This window comes from Sapajus apella, unplaced genomic scaffold (assembly GCF_009761245.1).
Source record: "Sapajus apella isolate SASKATOON/1434 unplaced genomic scaffold, GSC_monkey_1.0 scaffold150, whole genome shotgun sequence".
Taxonomy (NCBI): domain Eukaryota; kingdom Metazoa; phylum Chordata; class Mammalia; order Primates; family Cebidae; genus Sapajus; species Sapajus apella.
In genome coordinates this window covers 2503133-2523807 of record NW_022437090.1, presented here as the reverse complement: position 1 = coordinate 2523807, position 20675 = coordinate 2503133, and the positions used below count along the sequence as shown (strand labels likewise).

General features: G+C 44.5%; 1 protein-coding gene and 1 long non-coding RNA gene across 7 annotated transcripts in view; one reads left to right on the top strand and one right to left on the bottom strand.

The window, feature by feature from the left end:
- MSRA (methionine sulfoxide reductase A) overlaps positions 1-20675 on the bottom strand; it is a 370749-nt gene that overhangs the window by 73454 nt on the left and 276620 nt on the right. The window lies entirely within an intron of this gene.
- On the top strand, positions 9798-20277 carry LOC116541326. The gene is made up of 2 exons (XR_004264793.1): positions 9798-10367; positions 19271-20277. It is a non-coding gene; the product is annotated as an uncharacterized LOC116541326 (long non-coding RNA).

The window sequence follows — 20675 nt, the reverse complement described above, 5'->3', positions numbered from 1 at the left end:
CCAGCAGTTATTGTGAGGAGAATGGGGCAGCCATTACAACTTAATTTTGGAAAACAGCTTTGTCTTATAAAATGGCGTTGCTCAGGCTCTGGCTCTAGGTCAGCACAATATCACAAAACGAAACCAGATTTCTTGGAGAAATAGTGGAATCCAGGTCTGGGGCAGGAAATAGACGATGTTGAGCCTGGAGTATCTTTCTACCCAGATGGTAAAGAAGATGGGAAAGCTCCTGAGGCCATGGCAGAAGGACCCCAGAGCCAGTGTGAAGGAGCACCAACGGGCCAGAGATAGGAAGATATGAGTTTCAATAAAGATAATAATTGCAATGGATTTACCCATCAAATATTTGTAAACCCGTCAGTTCACAATACTATTGAAAAAGACCTAATTGGCTAAGTCTTAAGGATGACAGGAAACCAAGTCAATGTCCTGAAAAGTGGGTAGATAGAAAGAAGGCATTAAGCATGTATTCTGACTTTCCTATAAGATCTGTCCCACTGAGTATCCAAATGGAACATGACATGGAAGCTCCTTAGAAAACTGTTCCAACTAATAAATGAAAAGAATTTTATAGAGTTGGAATTATACTATTTTACAACTCTCAGTACAGCGATGGATCTGTGCCTTGAGCATCACTGGCTGTTAACGTGAAAAGGAGCAAAAACCACATAGTGTAGGTTTCCAGATGAAAAGCACACTGCTTTGTTAAAGAGATAGACTTGGGTCTGGTCCACACCTCTGGATGCAGCTGCCAATGTGCGCGAAATACAAAAGACAACGGAGCTGCACAAGTATGCCAGCTTATGGGGATCTGCGGATTAAAAAGCCACAGGAAGAAAGGAAGGGATAGAGGGGAAGCTGCATGTTTTTAAGGAGACTTCAAAGACACATCATCTTTTTTTTTTTTTTTTTTTTTGGCAGGGGCAAGGCTCAAAAACAGCAGCAAGGAACGTGCATACTGTCTTCATCTGTTCGGGCTGCTGTAACAAAATACCACAGACTGGTTGGCTTATAAAGCATTTATTTCTCACAGTTCTGGAGGCTGGGAAGTCCAGAATCAAACAGATTCTGTGTCTGGTGAAGGACAGCTTCCTTTCTTACTGTGTCTTCACACAGCAGAAGGGGCAAAGGGTCTCTTTACAAGGGTACTACTCCTATTTATGAGGGCTCCACCCTCATAATGGAATCACCTTTCAAAGGCATCATCTACTAATCCCATCACCTTGGGGGTGAAAATTTCAACAAAGGATTTTGAGGGAGAGATAACATTCAGTCCACAGCATACCCCTGGGTGACAAATCCATAAAGAAATGCATAGAGGTAGCTGCTGTAAGGGTTGGGGCTGGTGAGGAGCTGTGACTACGGTGGGGCAGATGGAGGTGGGGCTTTTAGGGGGACTGGCAAAGTTATGTGGTAACAAGGGTGTTTGCCTCACATAAAATTACGAAGTCACACATTTGCTTAATATTACTTTCTGTATCTCTCTCTCTCTCTCTTTTTTTTTTACAACAAAAAGATGAAAACAAACTTTTTTAAAGGTCTTCCTTTCCTGTAAGATCTGCGCCACTGAGTAACCAAATGGAAAATGATATAGACGCTCTGAGCTTGATCTAGACAAAAGCCAAGAGAGAAGGCTGCCAACTACCCTTACCAGCAGTGAACATCCAGACCCCCTGGTGCTGCGGCGGCCCAACCCTCACAGCATAGACCACTTAGTCCCAGCTCCCTGGAAAAATGAAGGGGCTTCAAGTCAATGGTGTAGCAGTCTGGGTGGCTGGTTCCACTCTGACCATGGTACCATATAGGACCTGGGCTGCTACTAGATTCCTTGCGAACAGGCCCCTTCTTCAATTCCAGCTCCAGTATTGAATACCAGTTTCCTATGGCTGAGACTCCAGGAGCCCAGTGCCTGTGAAACAAGGTTATTCCTTATCTCCAGACCTCCAAAGCATCTCCAGGGCTCCACTCTGAACCTCAGTCCCCTGATGGCTGGCCCTCCCTGATATGGCATCTGCCTGGCTAGACTCCTGGCCACCACCTACTTCTGCAGCCCCTCATCCAGGACTACCAACAATCCTCTGCCTTCTGAGGGCACCCATGTGGCATCTGAAGCTACTAAGATCCCAGCAGCCAGGTCGTTCAGAAGCTACCACTTTACAAGAGACACCCTGACTGCCTGACCCCAAAGAGGGACAGTCCTTCCACAGCCCAGGCCTTCCCCTGTCACGTATGTACTGAAGAAATACATCCATCAGGTGAGCCCACTCCTCCAACTTCACTGCAGTTCTTTTCCTTTGACACAGCATGCCACCCAAGCCAAGTTTTGTGTTCCTTACACGTGACTCAGAAATCTCCAGGATTTGGAAACACCCTCAGACACATCATTCTTTTTAATGACTTCATTTGCTTTGGTTTGGAAATTGAGAATCAAAGAAGTGATGGCCTATTGGGTAGATGGCATATCTCTCAGTGATAAAGTTTGCACCAGAAATCAGGAGTCTCTGACAATGACTTTCTCCTACTTTTTCCTCCATTCATCCACGGTTGTCATCTCTTTGCAAACTCGCACCAATAGTCAGCACTTTCATGCAAGCTGCCATGGCCTCTGGGCCAGAAACTGGGTTGGGCAGGGAGAGGTGGCACTGGAAAGGCTGGGTGCATCCTGGTGTTACAGGTTGGTAAGAGGTGCATGGAACCATGCCCTGACATGGTAAAGAGTTATGGGCTACCACAGGTTAACAGTATGTTAAATATCAATGAAGAAAGTACACGATGCTGCTGACACATACAAACCAAAAGCCATAGAGTCTGTACATGCATATATGCAGCCTTTCCTCTGGGGACTTATTCTAGGGAACTAACCATGGATGCATGAAAAGATTCAGCTACAAGTATGCTCATCACGGCAGCATTTATGAGCAGGAAATGTTGGAAGCAACCCAAATGTCAAACAATACTAAAGTGATTAAATAAGCTATGGTATATCCATTCAATGAGACTACATAGTGACAAGAAGAATATAATAAAATAACATTTACTGGTATGAAAAGATATTCATGAAATATAAATCATTGAAAATACATGTTACAAATATTTTCACTGATAATATTTTCATCGATGCATTTTAATCATTCTGATCTGATTTCACTGATCAATATTTCAAAAATATACTGATCCTACTGTTTAAGGTATTTATTTCCACAGAGGAAGGAACAGAAGCATGTATACCAAAATGTTTTAAAATATGATTTGAAAAGGTACTACTATTGTCTTTTTGCTTATCTGTGTTTTCAACAATAAACATACATAAATTGCGTAATCGAAAATTAAAACAAAATTCTGTTCCTCCAGAAAGCTCCTTAGAAACTTACCTGATTCTCTCACTTACTCATTCTTGCTGTGTGACCTCACATTTGTGTGTTTAGGGTGTGTGCTACCCTTAAATCTTGCCAACAATGTGGATTCCACCAACTTAGAGATCAAAACTATAGCAAATACATTATAATTCAACTAAAAGCTTAAAAAGAACTTCAGTGAGCTAACTTCTCTGCATACTAGAAGACGGGCTTCCCTAAGTACAAGAAAATCTTCATTCAGGGCTTAAAAACTAAAAGCAAACAATAAATTTAAACTCCAATGCTAACCAAAAATTCACAAAACAAAGTGCTATTTCATGATTACCGTATCAGCAAACATTAGAAACAGTGATGGGAGCTGGGGCTGGTAAGGTTGTAATAAGATACACTGCAATGCAGGGCACTAAATAACATGCACTTTTAAAAGTTAACCCACTGGAAAAAGAAAAAAAGTGCAATTTAGCTCGCTTGACAGCACTGCTTTCCTTCCATAATAAGATCCTTTGTATCCTTAAAGTCCTTTGCTTCATCTTTTTTTCTTTATATTTTCTGAAATGTAAGTTTCCCACATGACACAAGACATGGAAAAATGTCTTTTTGTATTTCCCTCTATGTTTATTATTGTTTTGTGTGAGATTCAAAAGAATTTTTCAAGTGGAACCCTGTCCTCTGCTGGCCATCTCAGGATGCAGACAGGTGGCGGTAGGCAGGTAGGGGCAGAGAGGGAGAGTCCCTATTCTCATCTTCCCTCCATCTGCAGCCCAGTCTGTGTTCTCTTCTTCTACCAAACGCACTCGAGTGCCTAAAGGAGAAGGCATAGCTACAAAGACGGTAAAGGGAGCTACCCAGCAAACTGCATCTCATCACAGAAACATCAGCTCTCCTGCTCTGCAGGGGACCGACTGTCAACATAGATAACACGGGCCCCCGGTACCAAATATGGGACTCACAGATGCCCAAGTGGGAGGAAGCTCCAAGGAGGCTCCCAGGCCCTCCCAGGTACCTCCTCCCTACACTCCACAGAGGGCCCTGGTGGTCATCAGTACCAGATCAGCGTAGCAATTTCTTTCATGTATATATATATTTTTGTGAGTGCGCTAAACAGAAAGCTAGCTGCTGCTAAGTGGCTTTTTATTGGCAAGACTGCAAGAGAGCACTCTCTCCTCAAGAAACTGGCTATTTGCAGAAGGCAGGTCTCCCAAGGATGTTCTGCAGCATGTCTACTACCTTGATCATTGCTTTGCCTCGCAATTCTTTGTCTCACGGTGAGAATGTGTGTGGTGTGTGTGGGTGTGTGTGTATGTGTGTGTATGTGTGTGCGCACGCGTGCACATGCTTGTCTGTGGCTCTGGCCTGGAGTCACTGAAAACTGCAGAGAAAGGGACTGGAATGCTGTCTCCACCTCTTCTCCCACTCAAATGAAGACGGGATCGGGCAAGATGACTTCAACAACAGAGACACACCTCAAAAACAGTTCAGAGCACACCCCAGAGGCAGTTCAGATGGGCAATGCAGAGATGGCAAGCCGGCTCGTCAGCTGGGCAGCGCAGGATGCTCTGATATGCTGTAAGACAGAGCCGATTTTTTAAAAGAAAAATATAGCCGGGGCCTCTTTCTCCCCCGGTTGTTGTTGACTCTCCAAAACACTGGCTCTGGCACGCTTTCTGATCCCTGGAGTTTGATGCACGTTTGATTCACAGACGGCAGCGTGTCTGCACCAGATGGCCTCGAGTTAATGAACACAAACTCATCACTTTTGCTCACCAGGGAAATGTGCAGCTCAATCTGATTTGTACTCTACAACTAAAAATATTTGAGTATTTTTAGGGAGCATTTTACCGAGACAAAATGGCACTTCAGGAAAGCGTTAAAAGAACAGAGACTAACCAGCAAATTGCAGCTGCAATCTTCTCCATATTGATAAGCCGGCTCCTCAGATCATCCTTTCACCAACGTAAAAGCAACACCCAATACGCTGCACAGGGATGATGGCCTCAATCCGTCCTCCCTGCCTCCTCCTCAGCTCTGCTGCACTGCCCCAAGCCGAACTTGTAGTCCCAAAGCACAATGCAGAACTCTTTCCAAACACTAGATTTTCTTTTTCACACACCAGCAAAAATATAGGGTACATACACACACACACACACACACACACACACACACACACACACAGTCTTTTCTATATTACTGTAATCTCTTCTTAGCTACATGCCTTTATATATGATAATTTAAGGATTCAGGAAAAATTCACTCCATGAACTGAACCCTACAACATCTCCATCTCATCCAGCAACGGCAGAACTCAGTTCACGGAGTGTTCTCTAGCTCATCGGCACCAGCACACAAAATAGGTGATGCCCAATGATGAATCAGGAACTAGGAAGCTATTTCATCCAGCTCATTTCTCCCTTTTCCAAACTCCCATATTGCCTGCTGTTTTATACAGAAATCTTAGTGATTCGACTAAAGAATATTAAAGTCAGAACTTTCTAAGTCAGTGCGAGCCTCAAAACAGTCAACAACCACACAACCGGGTTCTCTTCTCATTAAATGTGACCACTGGACAGCCAGGATCCAGAGAAGCACCTTATGGCCTTAAAACCTGTACCTCTCCTGGGAATTTATTAGGAAAACCAGCCCTTGTTCATCCGGACCTGCTGTATCCAAATCTGCATTTCACCCAGATCCCCAGGTGACTCTGGTGAACATCAAAGTTTGAGAAGTACTGCCTTCTGATCATCTCACTGTGGATAACAATCTTCGAACCTGCACCAAGAGTCTTCTTACAGGTGGCACTGTCTAAATGGGGAAGTAGTTTAATCATCTCACATCCTTCCTACAAAGATATTCGATAAATATCGGACATTCACAGAAACCTTCCACTGTTTTCTTTCTTTCTTTTTTTTTTTTTTTTTTTTTGAGACAGAGTCTCGCTGTATCACCAGGCTGGAGTGCAGTGGTTCAATCTCATCTCACTGCAACCTCTGCCTCCCGGGTTCAAGCGATTCTCCTGCCTCAGCTTCCTGAGTAGCTGGGATCACAGGCATGCGCCATCACGCCTGTCTAATTTTTGTATTTTTAGTAGAGACGGGGTTTCACCATGTTGGTCAAGCTGGCCTGGAACTCCTTACCTCTTGATCCACCCACCTCAGCCTCCCAAAGTGGTGGGATTACAGGTGTGAGCCACCACACCTGGCCAAACCTTTCACTTTTTACAGAGATAATCGATACAAATAAAAGTCGCTTTCAGACCAAAACAACCATCATTCATTACATGATGCTTTTTGGTAAACATGAGCATGAGGGAGGGAAACAGATGAGTTTTCACTTGAACGGATGAGCGTGGAGACAAGATGTCACTACTGAGGAACAAGCTTCCACGAAGCATCTCAGGTTGCCCTTGGCAGGACGTCGCCTGACTCACAGGCTTCTGCTGTGTAGGCAGCTTAACCAACGTTCTCTTTCCAGTTAATTCTGGAGCAGCTGCAGAGAATTCACGGGGAATAGGAGTTTTGGAGGGTGGTTTAAAAACACAGTCTTTGTCACCTTAAGGAATGCCACAGGCAGGGTGGGGCAGTGGGAAGCCCTCTGTCCTGGACTTGCCACTTCTTCTCCCTGACAGCTGACTGCACAGAGGGCTGAGACAGTCTGAAGTAACCCTGGGAAGTGGAAGAGGGAAGGCACATTGCTGTGAAGGGAGAGGCGCAAGGCCTAGGTGGGAGTCAGCTGGGGGCTTCGTGTGCTCCATGCTGACACCATCAAGGGCTATCGGCCTTGGTAAGGAGCCACTGTGCCCAGGCTATAGATAGAGGGCCAATCCCCTATGAGCCCACTCAGCCTGAAGCCCAGCAAAGCTGACTCTGCAAATTTGAGAGCTATTTTGTGGTTCCAGTTCAAACATGGCTAATGACCAGTGAGTTCCAATGCGGTGAGACAACAATGGTGGTCCTGACTCACTGGACTCTGAAATCCACCTTAGTAGTTGATTCGCTGGATGTCAGAGTAGAAAGGGCTTTACAGGGCCTTTTCATCCACAGTGTCAGATCTAAATGCCTTCCGAAGCCAGCAAGAACCGTCAGTGAGTGAAGTGAGAAGCATCCGGATGGCGCTGTCCAGTCCAGCACTCTAACCGCTGGCAGCACACAGTGGCCAGAGATTTGGAACACAGCTACTACAAGCTGAGAAGCGCTGTGAGTATAAAACACGAAGTTTCTCAAAGATGTGGTAACTGTGGGGATGGACGGTGGGGACCGGAGCTAACTGCAAAGCAGGCGTCTTTGTGAGAAGCATCAGAATTCAAACTTTACAGAAAGGAAAGAAGGCTGCAGATCAAATTCCATGTGTAGGTCTCTGGATTGTGGCTAATGATCTCACACAAAAAGTAGTGCCCCAAATGGCCTAGCTGGAGAATGGAAAGTTTCAAATACAATCTGAGGTAGCTGGACTTGGGAGAGTCCATCAGTTCTTCTTACGGAGGCCTGTTTAACCAAGCTACAAGCTTCAGTGGCAGCTGGAAGGGAACCTGCGACCTTGAGTAAGCCTTCACCTCTCTGGAATGTGTGCCTGTAACACAAGGAGGTGACAAGGGAAGGCCCCTTGATGCCTTTGGGCTCCAACATGCTAGCAGCAGTGAGCCTCACAGAGAAAACTCAGGAGTGACTGGTCACAGGCATCAAGGACACAGGGCTAGCGGGGCCAAAACAGCAATAGAGAGATGGCAGTTTTCTGAGAACTGAAAGACCCCAGCTTGTGTTAGTAACATTTCATTAAATAAATATTTATTGCTTTCTGATCAAGGCATGCCAGGCCCTGTGCTAGGCACAGAGGAGAAGGTGGCCACAAAAGCAGCTCAGGGAGGGTCTTCCTGGCATGAGCCAGGGGATGCCCACAGAGGGGAACAGAGACCTGTGCTCAAGGGATGTTACAAGGTCATGAGTACGCATTTGCAACCGTGCAGGGGGCTACGCAGCATCAGAGGGGAAAAACGACACCAAATGGAGGTGGGGTGGCCTCATAGAAAAGTCAGGGTTTTAATTAAATCCCAAAGAATGAATAAAAAAGGAAAAGATATTCTAGGCAAAGGGAACGGTATGTGAGCAGGCCAAGGGTGATGAAACCACAGAGAATGGGGAACAGCATGGCGGAGCAGAAACTCAGTTCACTGCATCCGACGCGCAGATTGTTATTAAAACCATTTGAAATGGCTGCTTTGCAACTATGACAGCCAAGGTGAATCCACCGGCAGAGTCAATGTTGATACTACCCAAAGCAATTTCTAAATATAAACTTCAGCAATTTAAACAACAAATGTATTCTGTTTTATTTCTAATTGTTTTAATTTATGATTATCATGTATAATTTGCATTATCTAATCATGTTTTAGAACGAATAGATGTACCAGATATGATTATTCAGATTGTGTCGGCATTCTTTTCATTCCATTCTCTCAGGCTGGTGTTCTACACGGGGCTGGCATTCTCTGCATGTTTTATCTTCATCAGATACGTAAATCCAAGGACCAAAAATACCAAGCTGGCAGGTTTTTTTAGATGCTGTGAGCGGCGGGGCGGCCGCTTCCCTCCTTTCCACCATGCTGGTCTCTGAGATCGTTACGCACTCCCATGTGCCTTGTCCCCAGTAAGCCTTCTCCTGCCAAGACCTTGCAGATCTCAGCTACCTGTTGGTCCCCAATTCTGTCAACCTATCCCTCTTTCCAGTGTGACGTGTAACTGCCAACTTTTAATGAGTAAGGAGATAAATATTTTAGATGCCTTGGTAGTATGAACTGAAATTCTACTAAAGAAAAGCCAGGGCCAGGCACAGTGGCTCATGCCTGTAATCCCAGCACTTTGGGAAGCCGAGGTGGGCGGATCAAGAGGTCAAGAGATCGAGACTATTCTGGCTAACATGGTGAAACCTGTCTCTACTAAAAATACAAAAATTAGGTGGGCAAAGTGGCGCATGCCTGTAGTTCCAGCTACTTGGGAGGCTGAGGCAGGAGAGTTACCTGAACCTGGGAGGTGGAGGTTGCAGTGAGCTGAGATCGTGCCACTGTACTCCCGCCTGGTGACAGGGTGAGACTCCATTTTAAAAAATGGAAAGAAAGAAAAGTCAATAATCTCTGAATATAAGTTGGGAAATAGGCATTTGCCCATGCTGCTGGTGCAGGCCTCAAGAAAAAAACCTACTGGGAAAAGGGCCTTGGCACATACTCGAATACAAAGCAATTTACTAGAACCATGAAAGAAGACTGAGTAAACATTGGTGGTTCAGACACAGAAGTACGCTGCTACTCTGTCTATATAGTCTCAGAGTTTACAAGCAAATTCTTCACTGCAGGTATGAATTCATCAATCCCAAGTCCATCTAAGGATGAACCCATCCTAAAATATGGGTTATTCTAGATGTACTGACCAGCTGCATCATTCATTCATCCAACAGAGATTTACCGTGTGCCTACTCTATAAATGGCAAAGACCAGCTAGGGTGCATGTTTCAATGAGCTTAGTTCAGGAAGAGAAAGAAAATACCTGCATCGATCACTACAGTACAGCATAGTATATATAACTGCCCCTGGAGACAAGGGAATTTTCAGTCATTGTTTAGGCTGCGGAGGTGGTAAAAGGCAGCAGAAAGGAAGGAGGAAAAGGCACGTCCTAGAAATGATAACTAGGGCAGCTGGATGGAAAAGTCAAGTGCGTGGCAAGGAGTAATGAGCACTGTGGACAAAATTATTTCACAGCACATGGTTGAGAACTCTTGAATGCTAGGCTGAGACATGTGAGGCCACAGAAAGGTTTTCAACAAGACAGAAGCATAAGCAAAGTGGAACTTCAGGATCGCGTAGAGGATGGATTAGAGAGGGTGACTGAGACTGGAACTCAGTGACAGGCGGCAGGCTGAGGTTCAGAGTCTAAGCCAGAACAAGGGCTGAGGTGGGAATAAAAAGGAATGGACAGAAATGGAAGAGATAAAGATGACAGAGACCCACTGATGGCTGCAGGGGACAAGGTAGGTATTTGTGGACATGGTGAGACTTTAAAAATGGGGGCATCACAAGGAGGAATGGCTTGGGAGAAAGATGGGAAGTTTGATTTTAGACATGCTAATTTTGAGATGCAAGTGGGATATCCACTTGCAGATATCCATAAGGCAGGGAGAAATGCAGACCAGAGGGTAGAAAGAGGGAGGTTTATCAGGCTGCATTTGGTATTCATCAACCATTTGTTTACACAACATTTACTATAAGCTGACTGGAAGCAGGCATAGTCCAAGGGACTAGGGAAGATACAGTGATGAACAAGACAGGACCCCTGCCCTCAAGGAGTATTTGGACCAAAAGGGAAAACGAACCAGTAATGACTAAAATAAAGGTGTTGTGATCAAAGCACAGGTGCTGTGAAAACGCATCAGAGGGCACGTCAGCCAGAACCATGGAGTGTGGAAAGAGGGTCTATGGAGACAGGGAATGAGAAACAGCAGCACCTTCGGTTGAGGGAATGGTGAGAGGCTGAACATACAAATGGGCACTAGTCTGGCTATATAAAAAAAGGACTTTGACCCACAACTTGCAGCAACCAGCCCAGGAAGCCAAATAACAAGCCCTTTAGCAATCACCCCCAAATGGCCAGGACTTGATTAACTTCCCTATAGTTTCCCTAATTTTGGTCCTGGCTTCCAATTCTAGGAATAACTCAAGAAAGCCAAATATGTACCCCTAACCTATTACGCAAGATTCCCCATATCTTGTTAGCCCACCTGCAACTTCCCAGGCCAACAGCCTCCAATCAGGACAACTTGAAGCTTTCCCTCTTTTCCACTCTGGAGCTTTCTCTCCCTTCTCCCTGCCCTTGAGTCTCTGCTGAATGCAAGTGCTAGTGGTCAGCTCTCTGGCTGCAGCAAGCTGTGATTCAAGAGCCTTTCCTTGTTTCCATTTGGCAGTCTTCATTTATTTCCATATCAGCATGTGATTCATGAAAGCTGGGGTGCAGTGGATGCATGATGGGGTGAGCAGTCTGCAGAGTGGGGGAGGGTGTTTTCACTCAGGAGAGTGGGGAGCCAGCAGCCATATTAGGGAGGACTTTATAAGCCATGAGCAGGACTATGAAGTGAATTCTAAGTGCAAAGTCATCCACACGGAGATGAGAGCTGATTCTGAAACTTTAGTCCCATCTTTTCAGGACTAGGTTAAGGGACTAAACAAAGGAATGGGTGAGGATAAGACTACATTTATTGAGGCCAAGACCCCAAGCCACTTAGCCTTTGCCTGCATGTAAGAGGAAAGAGGGCCAGGATGGCTGAGTATCCTTAAGGAGTTTTGTAATTTGGAACAATGCACAAGAGGTCACTGCACAAGCTGCCCTCACATATACACACATACAAACCGCAACACAATGAACCAAGCAAATAAACAAAAACATTAAGAAGGGAGGAGTGGATGGCTGAATTATGATTCTGTATGTAGGTTGTAGGTTTCCAAGTGGTTAGAGTAGGTTGCCAAGTGGTTAGACTAAATAACTTGAGTGAGCTGAAATGCCTCCATTTTGAACAAAGGCTACAAGCAAAAGGTAGACTTGACCTTTTAGTCTTTTCCTAGTGCCTTTAACACATCCTGATTTGCCAAAACTTTTTAGAGTGAGCTTAAAACACCAGAAAAGAAATGGATCCTGAATAAGGTGCTTCTCATAACTATTTTTAAATGTGCAATATGTAATAGAGATGTTTAGCATAAGTTTTTTGAAAATATATTTATTAGAATTCTTCGTAATTATTTGTAATAATACATCACATTCATATAGTCCTCTATCATTTTGAAGATTCTTCCAAACATATTTGATTTTTACATTGTGTAGGAGATGAAATGAGTGTGTGTGAGTGTGTGTGTTTGTGTATGTGTGTGTTGATGTTAGGGGGTGATAATGGTGGATCCTTGGATCACTTGGCCCAAGACTTCTTTTTTCATGAGGAATGTGAATCCTATGATCACATACTCATATCGAAATGGATGTAGCATGGAAAACATCTCAACAGGCTGGCCCTCCATGCACACTTGGTAACCTATTCCCATCTACCCGCCATGGAAACTGAGGCTAAGGAGGGAAGACCATCACAGTGACAGCCTCAACAAATCACACCTCCTAGTATCTACACTAAGAGGGGCAGTCCCCATCCCCACATTAACCTTCGCCTTGAACGTGTGACTTGTGTTAGCCAAGAAACATCAGCAGAGGAAGCAGGAGCTTGATAAGCACTTGGAATTGGGGCTCAGCATCGTGTCACCATCTCTAGAGCCAACCCACGCCAGCCTAACCCTGAAGGGGAAAAGCCATGGAAAGAGAGAGAGAGAGAAGTCCAGAAATAGAGAGAGAGGTCCAGACAACCCGATCATCCCAACTGAGCCCACCCTCCAGGTGACTCACCAACCGAATGCTGTCCCATGTATGAGTCCAGGCAAAATCATCAGAACAACGCAGCCAACCCATAGAATCATGAGAATAATTATGCTTGTCTTAAACCACCATGATGGGGTAGTGTGTTATGCTGCAATAGATAACTGGCACACTAAGGAAGAATAAATATGTCCACTGCAGTGGTTCCCTGGCCCAGAGTGAATCTGAGGTCTTGTACACCACCTCATACAGTAATGGGGAATGTGTTGGTGAACTGAGCTATCCCTGACATGTAAACATGAGATCAAGCTCTGGAGTCACTCAGACTCATGGCAGTTAGCTCATTCAGATCCTTAATGGTCCTCATTCAATGCAACATACTCCTTCCCTCAAGACAATTGGAAATGGCTGGCTTTGAATGCCTGAGGGTGGAGGGTATCAGCCATCACTCCATAGGCCACCATTAGAGGTAGACAGCTGCTGAGAGATCACTGCACAGATGGGGTGAAGGAAGACCAGAGAGATCAAGGCACTAGCCTCGATCACACTTCTGTTAGTACAAGGGACAACATGAGAATCCAGGTCTTCTCAGCCCAAAGCCAGTATCTTTTGGGTAATCATGCAACTTCCTTAGCAAGAGGGAGAATCTCCAGTCCTGTGGCTGAGAGATATGGATCCTGTGTCCGTTCTAGGCAAGATGCTGCTATCTGGGACCACAGAATGTTCTATCTTCAAAGTGCTCTTTGGATAAACAAGAGCCACAAGTGGTATCTCCCAGAGAGACACTCAGCAAGACTGAGGATGAATCAATTGATTCATTCATTATTGATACCCACATATGGCTGAACAGGATCTGAGGTGGCAGAGCCCACAGAGTGGGCTATATTATTTAGCTGGGTAGATAAAACTAGTTATTTACAAGAAATTATTTTAAAATCTCTGTCTTTTGTTATTTTTTGTTTTGTTGCTGTTTTGCATGTGAAGTCTTCAAATTTATGTATGATGTTTTAATGATATTAAAATTTTTCCAGCAGGAATCTACTGATTTGTGTGTGCAGGTCACTAGGGACCCCACCTCCCACTGCCTTTACAGATGAAAAGTGCTACGTTTACATTTGTTGAATAAGGAGAACTGGGTTACCTACCCTCACTAAGCTCTCCCATGAACGTATTAGGAGACAATTAAAGAGTGCTTTGGGAACGCAGTTTGCAAATGGATAGTGCTACAAAAGCTGACATTCCACTTTGTGGAGGGGGGATGGGGGGAAGAAAAAGAAAACCATATGCCAGAAACAAATTCTAATCATCATACATCATGCTGCAGGTTATTCAACTGTAATAATACTACTCGCTGCTTCATTATGAGCTTTAATTCCACCTCGAAAACACTGATCACTCCCGCATGACATACAGTATGGATTGTTGAGTCTGACATGTAAACTAATTACATCCGATCTTAGCTCTGCCTTCAGTCTGTTGGGAAAGCAGATAGAGATGGCGTTCTCACCATGGAGACTGGAATCCCTTCACCCTGCCATGCCGCTGAGCAAGTTGGGAAAAGAAACAATTGAGACCAAGAGATGGAAAAGCTGGTCATGATTTCTAAAAGTAACGATTGCTATAATATTACAAATGTATCCAAGAATTAGTTGTGAAGCTAAAATGTGTGTGTGTGTGTGTGTGTGTGTGTGTGTGTAATGCTTATGGAAGATGCCAGTTCCTTCTCATACATTATCTCATTTAATTTTCTCAGCAAGCCTATGAAGCAGCTATTTTCCACATTTTATGTATGAGAAAGTTCAGGCCAGAGAAGTTAAGACTCTTGCCCAAAGTCACACAGTGGCAGAGCTGGGATTGGAAACAAGCTGTCTTTCACTTGAGCTTGATCCTTAAGCCACTCAATTGAGATGCAGGGGCAAGCCCAGTGGGCAGAAGCTCTGGGTTATCAACTGGGCTTGGCACCCACGCTGTGTGAGCTTGGGAGCATTGCTTCACCTCTCTGGTCTCTAAGACCAGGGAAGTGGGCAGGGCTCGGGGGCCTTCCCTAAGACCCTGCTCCAGCTGTGCTTCTCGTGATACAACTGCCTCAGCTTTGACTTCTACGCTTCTCTGTGGGGCAGACAAACAGGGTGGGGTAACCTGTGCAATCAAGATCAGCATTTCAGTGTGGATCAGAGGCCCTGGGCGCCTCCAGAATCTTTTCCAGGATCCACAAGGTCAAAATTTTTCTTATCATCACGCCAAGATCTATTTCCCTGTTCACTCTTATGCTCTCATGAGTGCAGGTGAAGTTTTTTGGGAAGCTGCGTGGAGTGTGATGACATCGTCACTCTGGTGGCTGACGGAATGAATGTGTGCTTGGGTTTTCAAAATGTCTCAGTTTTAATTTTTAATCTGGTAAATATCGAACAAAAGTTTGTTGGGGTCCTCAGTAATGTTTTTGTGTAAAGACGTCCTGAGGCCAAAAAGTCTGAGAACTGCTGTCCAAGGCCATGCCTGCAAGAGCCATGGAAACAAAAGAGCTGAACAATCTCAACACACTGGAGAACAGAACTTAAGAATCAAAAGTGTTGCTTTTGCACAGCTGATTACTAAGCAGACATTTTTAACTCCTCGAACCCAGCTGACACACACAGCTTAGATGGCTGTGGGAAAACGCTCCTAGATGAGGACTTCATGGTTAAGCTTCCCTCAAGCATCTAACCCTGGGCTGAGAGCCTACCACACAAGAGGCATAGCTTATGTCAGGGGAGGAAATGCATTGATGGAAAACAGAGTTCTAGATGTATCCTAGCTGGCACTGTCCAGAGCCATGCCTTCCTCATCAACAGCTGACTGTCTCATGTTCACATCTCTTGGGCAAGTTATCTGCCCATTCATGCCCACTGCGGACAAAGCTGCGGATAGAACACTACAAGTCAGGAGCTTGGCACATGTCATCTCGCTTACGCCACACCATCAGCCTCTGAGGTTCACATGATTAGATCCATTTTACAGATTAGGAAACAGGCTGAGAGGTTAAGTTACTTATCCAGGTTCAAACAGGTACCTAAGTCTGTCTGATGCCCAAGACTAAGTACTAGTCTACTACCTTGAGATGTCCAAGCCTAGCTCTGTATAAAAATCACGTGAAGAGTTGATATGGTTTAAATATATGTCCCTGCCCAGCTCTCATTTTGAAATGTAATCTCCAATGCTGGAGGTGGGGCCTAGTGGAAGGTATTTAGATCATGAAGGCAGATCCTTCATGAAAGGCTTGGGCCGCTCTTTGGTGGTAAGTCAGCTGTCACTCTAAGTGCACATGATATCTGGTCTTTCAAAAATGTGTGACGCCCCCCCCAACTCTGTCTCCCTTGCCCCTGCTTTCACCATGTGATGTGCTTGTTCTCCCTTCGCCTTCCTCCACAATTAGAAGCTTCCTGAGGCCTTCCTAGAAGCCAAGCAGATGACAGCACCACGCTTTCTGTAAAGCCTGCAGAACCATGAGCCAATTAAACCTCTTTTCTTTATTAATTACTCAGCCTTGGGTATTTACGGCAATGCAAGAATGACCTAATACAGGAGTTTTAAACATTTCACATTTCCTGGCCCCACCCTGAAGGACCCCAATTCAGTAGGTCTGGATGGGGCTCTGGAATCCACAGAGCCTACAGTCACTCTCTCCCTTGGCATCTAAATTAAGGATCTGATCAGTTGGAAATCTTGCTTCATGTTGGAGGCTGTTTCCACATCAACGTATTTGTTGGCTTTCTTATCAGGGCCATCTTTTTTCTCCAAGAAATCCCATTTTGATTACCACACAAGAATTGTTCTTTCTGTGAAGACAAGTGGGGACCAAGTGAACAGAGAAGCTGATGTGAGACGCTCTTTGCTGACGCCTTTGTAGGTTTGAATTCTGCATACAAGTTGTTTCCATGTCCCCTCCCTCTAATATGGAGGTACTTGGTAAATACCTTTTGAACTGAATCAAAACATGCTATCCTTACAACCATAGAAAGTGGGTATAATAACTTCCAATCTGGAGGGGTGTGGTGGCTCATGCCTGCAATCCCAGCACTTTGGGAGGCTGAGGCAGGTGTATCACTTGAGGCCTGGAATTCGAGACAAGTCTGGCCAACATGATGAAACTCTGTCTCTACCAAAAATACAAAAATTAGGTGGGCGTGGTGGAATATGCCTGCAATCCCAGCTACTCAGGAGGCTGAGGCATGAGAATCCCTCAAACCCAGGAGGTGGAGGTTGCAGTGAGCCGAGATGGTGCCACTGCACTCCAGCCTGGGTGACAGAGTGAGACATTGTCTCAGATACATAGATAGATAATTCCTAATTTGATGGCACATAGGCTTGCCACAGTGTGTGGAATCGGGATACATTTTTTTTTTGATTGTCAAAATCTAGCTCAACACCCTGGTTGTATTAACCCATAAAAGTACGGACACCTGGGGTCAGCTTGGGAGAGTTGAGAATGGCACCAAGCTCTGCTAGGAATGGGCAGCTATGGCCCCGTGGTCTCGAGTGGCCACCTGTTCCCCTTTGCTGTCTCTGTCCCAGCTGTGACAGCATTATTGACCGCTCATATTCTCACAACACACAGGCCAGGAAATGGCAGTGCTGATAGCTCTACCACTGTAGACACACCTAAGCCAGCCAGTGTGGCTGCCTTGAGAATCCATGAAGATCTTATGGAGAGGGTGAGCAGGGGCCTGTGTGGGTCAGGGCCGGAGACCAGCGTAGAAGTCCACACAGGGTCCCTATGTTCCATCTCATGAGTCATCAGACAACCTGTATTGAAACGCTTTACTTTATGAGGAATAAAACAAACACCAAAATCCTGACCACAAAGATCAGGACAGACACTGAATTCATTTTACTTGTGTTGTATATGTTGACATCTAAAGAGATCCATTGCAAAAGTAGGTCCAATATGGACCTGAATCAGACATTATAGAAATCCATGAAACAAAGTCAAGCGAATTTCAAAAATGAGTTGCCTTCTCAAGAAAAGTTATTTAGCCAGAAAAGTTATAGAAGGGGCTGTCTCCATACTCAAAGAAAGGGATGATAATGAGTTTTACAAACTGCAAGTCCAACACCATCGCCCAGTTGGTGTCCCTGACTTACAGTTTTCATTTGGAAGCCAAGGGGCTGGGAAGGGCCGGGGCCAGAGAGAAGATAATGAAAATTTGCATCTGTCAGGCACTCTCAACTTATCTCTGCAATCAAGCTATCACAGTTCATAAGAATAAGGGAATAACCCCAGTGAATTAAAAAATGGAAAAGAATAAAACGCCAGATCTTTCATCAGGTAGAAAATGCAGTTTGGCAAGGACTGGAAACCCCTGGCACTTGCTCCCCACAACCCAATTCTGCCAAAACCTTACACTTATGGAGCATTTCCTGGATGAAAACCCTGTGACCGCATATCAGCTCCCTGGAGCCTCATAAAAACCCCCAGTGAGAGTGAACAGGGCGAGGGCTGCTAGCTCGATTTTGCAGGTTAGGAAATTACTTGTTTGAAGTTGTATGAATCACCAAAGCACCACAAAAGCCCATTAAAGGGACTTTCAGGACACTGGAGACACTTCTTGGACAGTTTCTGTCTGTGTGACTTCTTCACAGGATTTTCTCAATCCTAAAATAGCTTTTCCTTCTATATAATTGTTCTTTAAATTTTATATTATCATTTTTGATTGACAAATGATAACTGTATACCTTTATGGGGTCCAATGTGATGTTTTAATATATGCATACAACGAAGAATAATCACATCAAGCCGGTTAACACATCCATTCCCTCACTTACCTTATCATTTTTTATGGTGAGACATTTTAAATGTGCTTAGTTATTCTGAAATATACACTACATTATTAACTACAGTCACCCTGCTGTGCAATAGCTCTCAAACCCTATTCTTCCTGTGGATCTGAAACTCTGCACCTTTTGATCAACAACTCCCCCTCCCTTCCCCATTCCACCCTGGCCTCTGGCCTTTCTATCCTTGCTTTAGGATTTCAACTTCTTTAGATTCCACATATAAGTGAGATCATGTGCTATTTGTCTTTCTGTGCCTGCCTTATTTCACTCAACATAAAGAACACAATGATCCTTGCCCACCTTTCACCTTCTGCTAGTATTTCTTTCCTGGGGGTCTACTTTTGTAGGTTCTTCTTCCACACACCGTGTGCACAATGGTTCACAGTTTTCTTTCCTACTCCTGCCTAATTCCTCACTCATCCTTATTTGACTTTTTCTCCCACCGAAGGATATTTTTTTCTTCTGCTGCTCTTTGATCATCCCTTAGGTTCATTTCTCATATCTTCTGTCAACTCCCCTAACCCCTGCTTTCCTGGGCCACCTAGTTCACCTCCCTGTTTCCACATCCTATCAGTCTTGCATCAGAAACAGGAAGCCCTGCTGTCATAACAAAGAATGTGCGCATTTGTGAGGACCACTTTACACACTGATTTAGCAGCAAGAAGGCACCTTGCTGCATACTAATAACACTTTAATAACGTTTTCTTGAAGATGACTGCACCCGGGCGAGTTGAGCAGAGGAGACTGCAGTGAGCCCTGGCATGGCTGAGGAGGACCAGGGATGCAGCAGCTGCCGAGAGAGGGGGAGTACAAAGTTCAAGATGAAAAATCATTCACCGGAGGATACTATCAAGGAAAATGTAACAATATTCAACATCATGATCAGAAAAATTCACCAACTTCCAGAGGCAGAGAGGAATCTGCTTGAACATGGATCGATGTGCATCGGACTTAATGCTGCCTTCTGTGGCCTAGTAGCACACAGTCTTTTCGGACACATCTTAAAGGTGGCACAGGCTCAGCAACAGCAGTGACCCCATTTGACTGTGCACATGCCTCACGAGGGGGTTGTGAGTTTGCCTTTGCAGACAGGTGATGTGCATTGTGAAACCTGTCCCATTACAAGGCATGGATTAGCTGGTCTTATCTCTGGTGGTCTCTACTGTTGTTTTCTGGGCTAAATGGGCGAATGGCGGCCTTGCAGCCAGGTAGGACTCAGCCCTGCTACCAGAGAAAGGAAATGATTCACTGGATTAGAATTTCTACAACTGTCTTTATAAAGACGTTAATTCCCATTTTGCTTCAGACTGTGTCTGCAGCAAATGTTGGGTCTAGACAACTGCTTATAAAGGGCCTTCAACTGCCAAATTCACTGATTTCAAGCAAACGTGTATACACACACACACACAATGGTAAAAATAGCCTATCTCTAATGTATGAATAAATACAGACTTGTAGTCATGTAAGTTACAACTCTGGGACCTAAATCAAAAGGCTACACGGAGCAACAAAAAGCTGAATCCCAGTAATGGCTACTCTTTCAAACAAGAGCATAATTTCACCAGTTTGCCCAATATTGTCTCTTCCCCTCACTTATTCCACTCTACATTAGATGTTGAGTTTGGTCTGTAACACAAGAGGGAAAAATAACCATACAGCAATTTTCACTGATGATTCTGTAAAGAAGCCAAACAGAAATGAAAATGTAAAAAAAAAAAGGATTAAAAATTTTTTTTTTCTATCACAAGTGCTTGGGTGTGAAGCTCTGTGGATTCCTGAAACCACACAGCACCCCTTGTGTGAATATGTGTGAAAATAATATATTAGTGTTTAAGTCAACCAAGTGTCTCTGGCAGAATAATAACCCTCAACCCAGGTCTTTTTTTTTCTCACACTATTTTTCTTTCCTACTAAATCTTGCTATTTTATTAAAAGATTTTGTGTTTGCAAATGTGTTTCTGCCACCAGAAGGAACCACAAAAAATCCTCAACCATTCGCCCCTCATCTTGACAAATTAAACACCAGTGACACATTCTTTTAATGTAATATTGGCAAGATAAGAAATGAGGAGAAAGGGAGGAGCGATCGTCCTCCCAGAGCCCATTCCCTATTTAT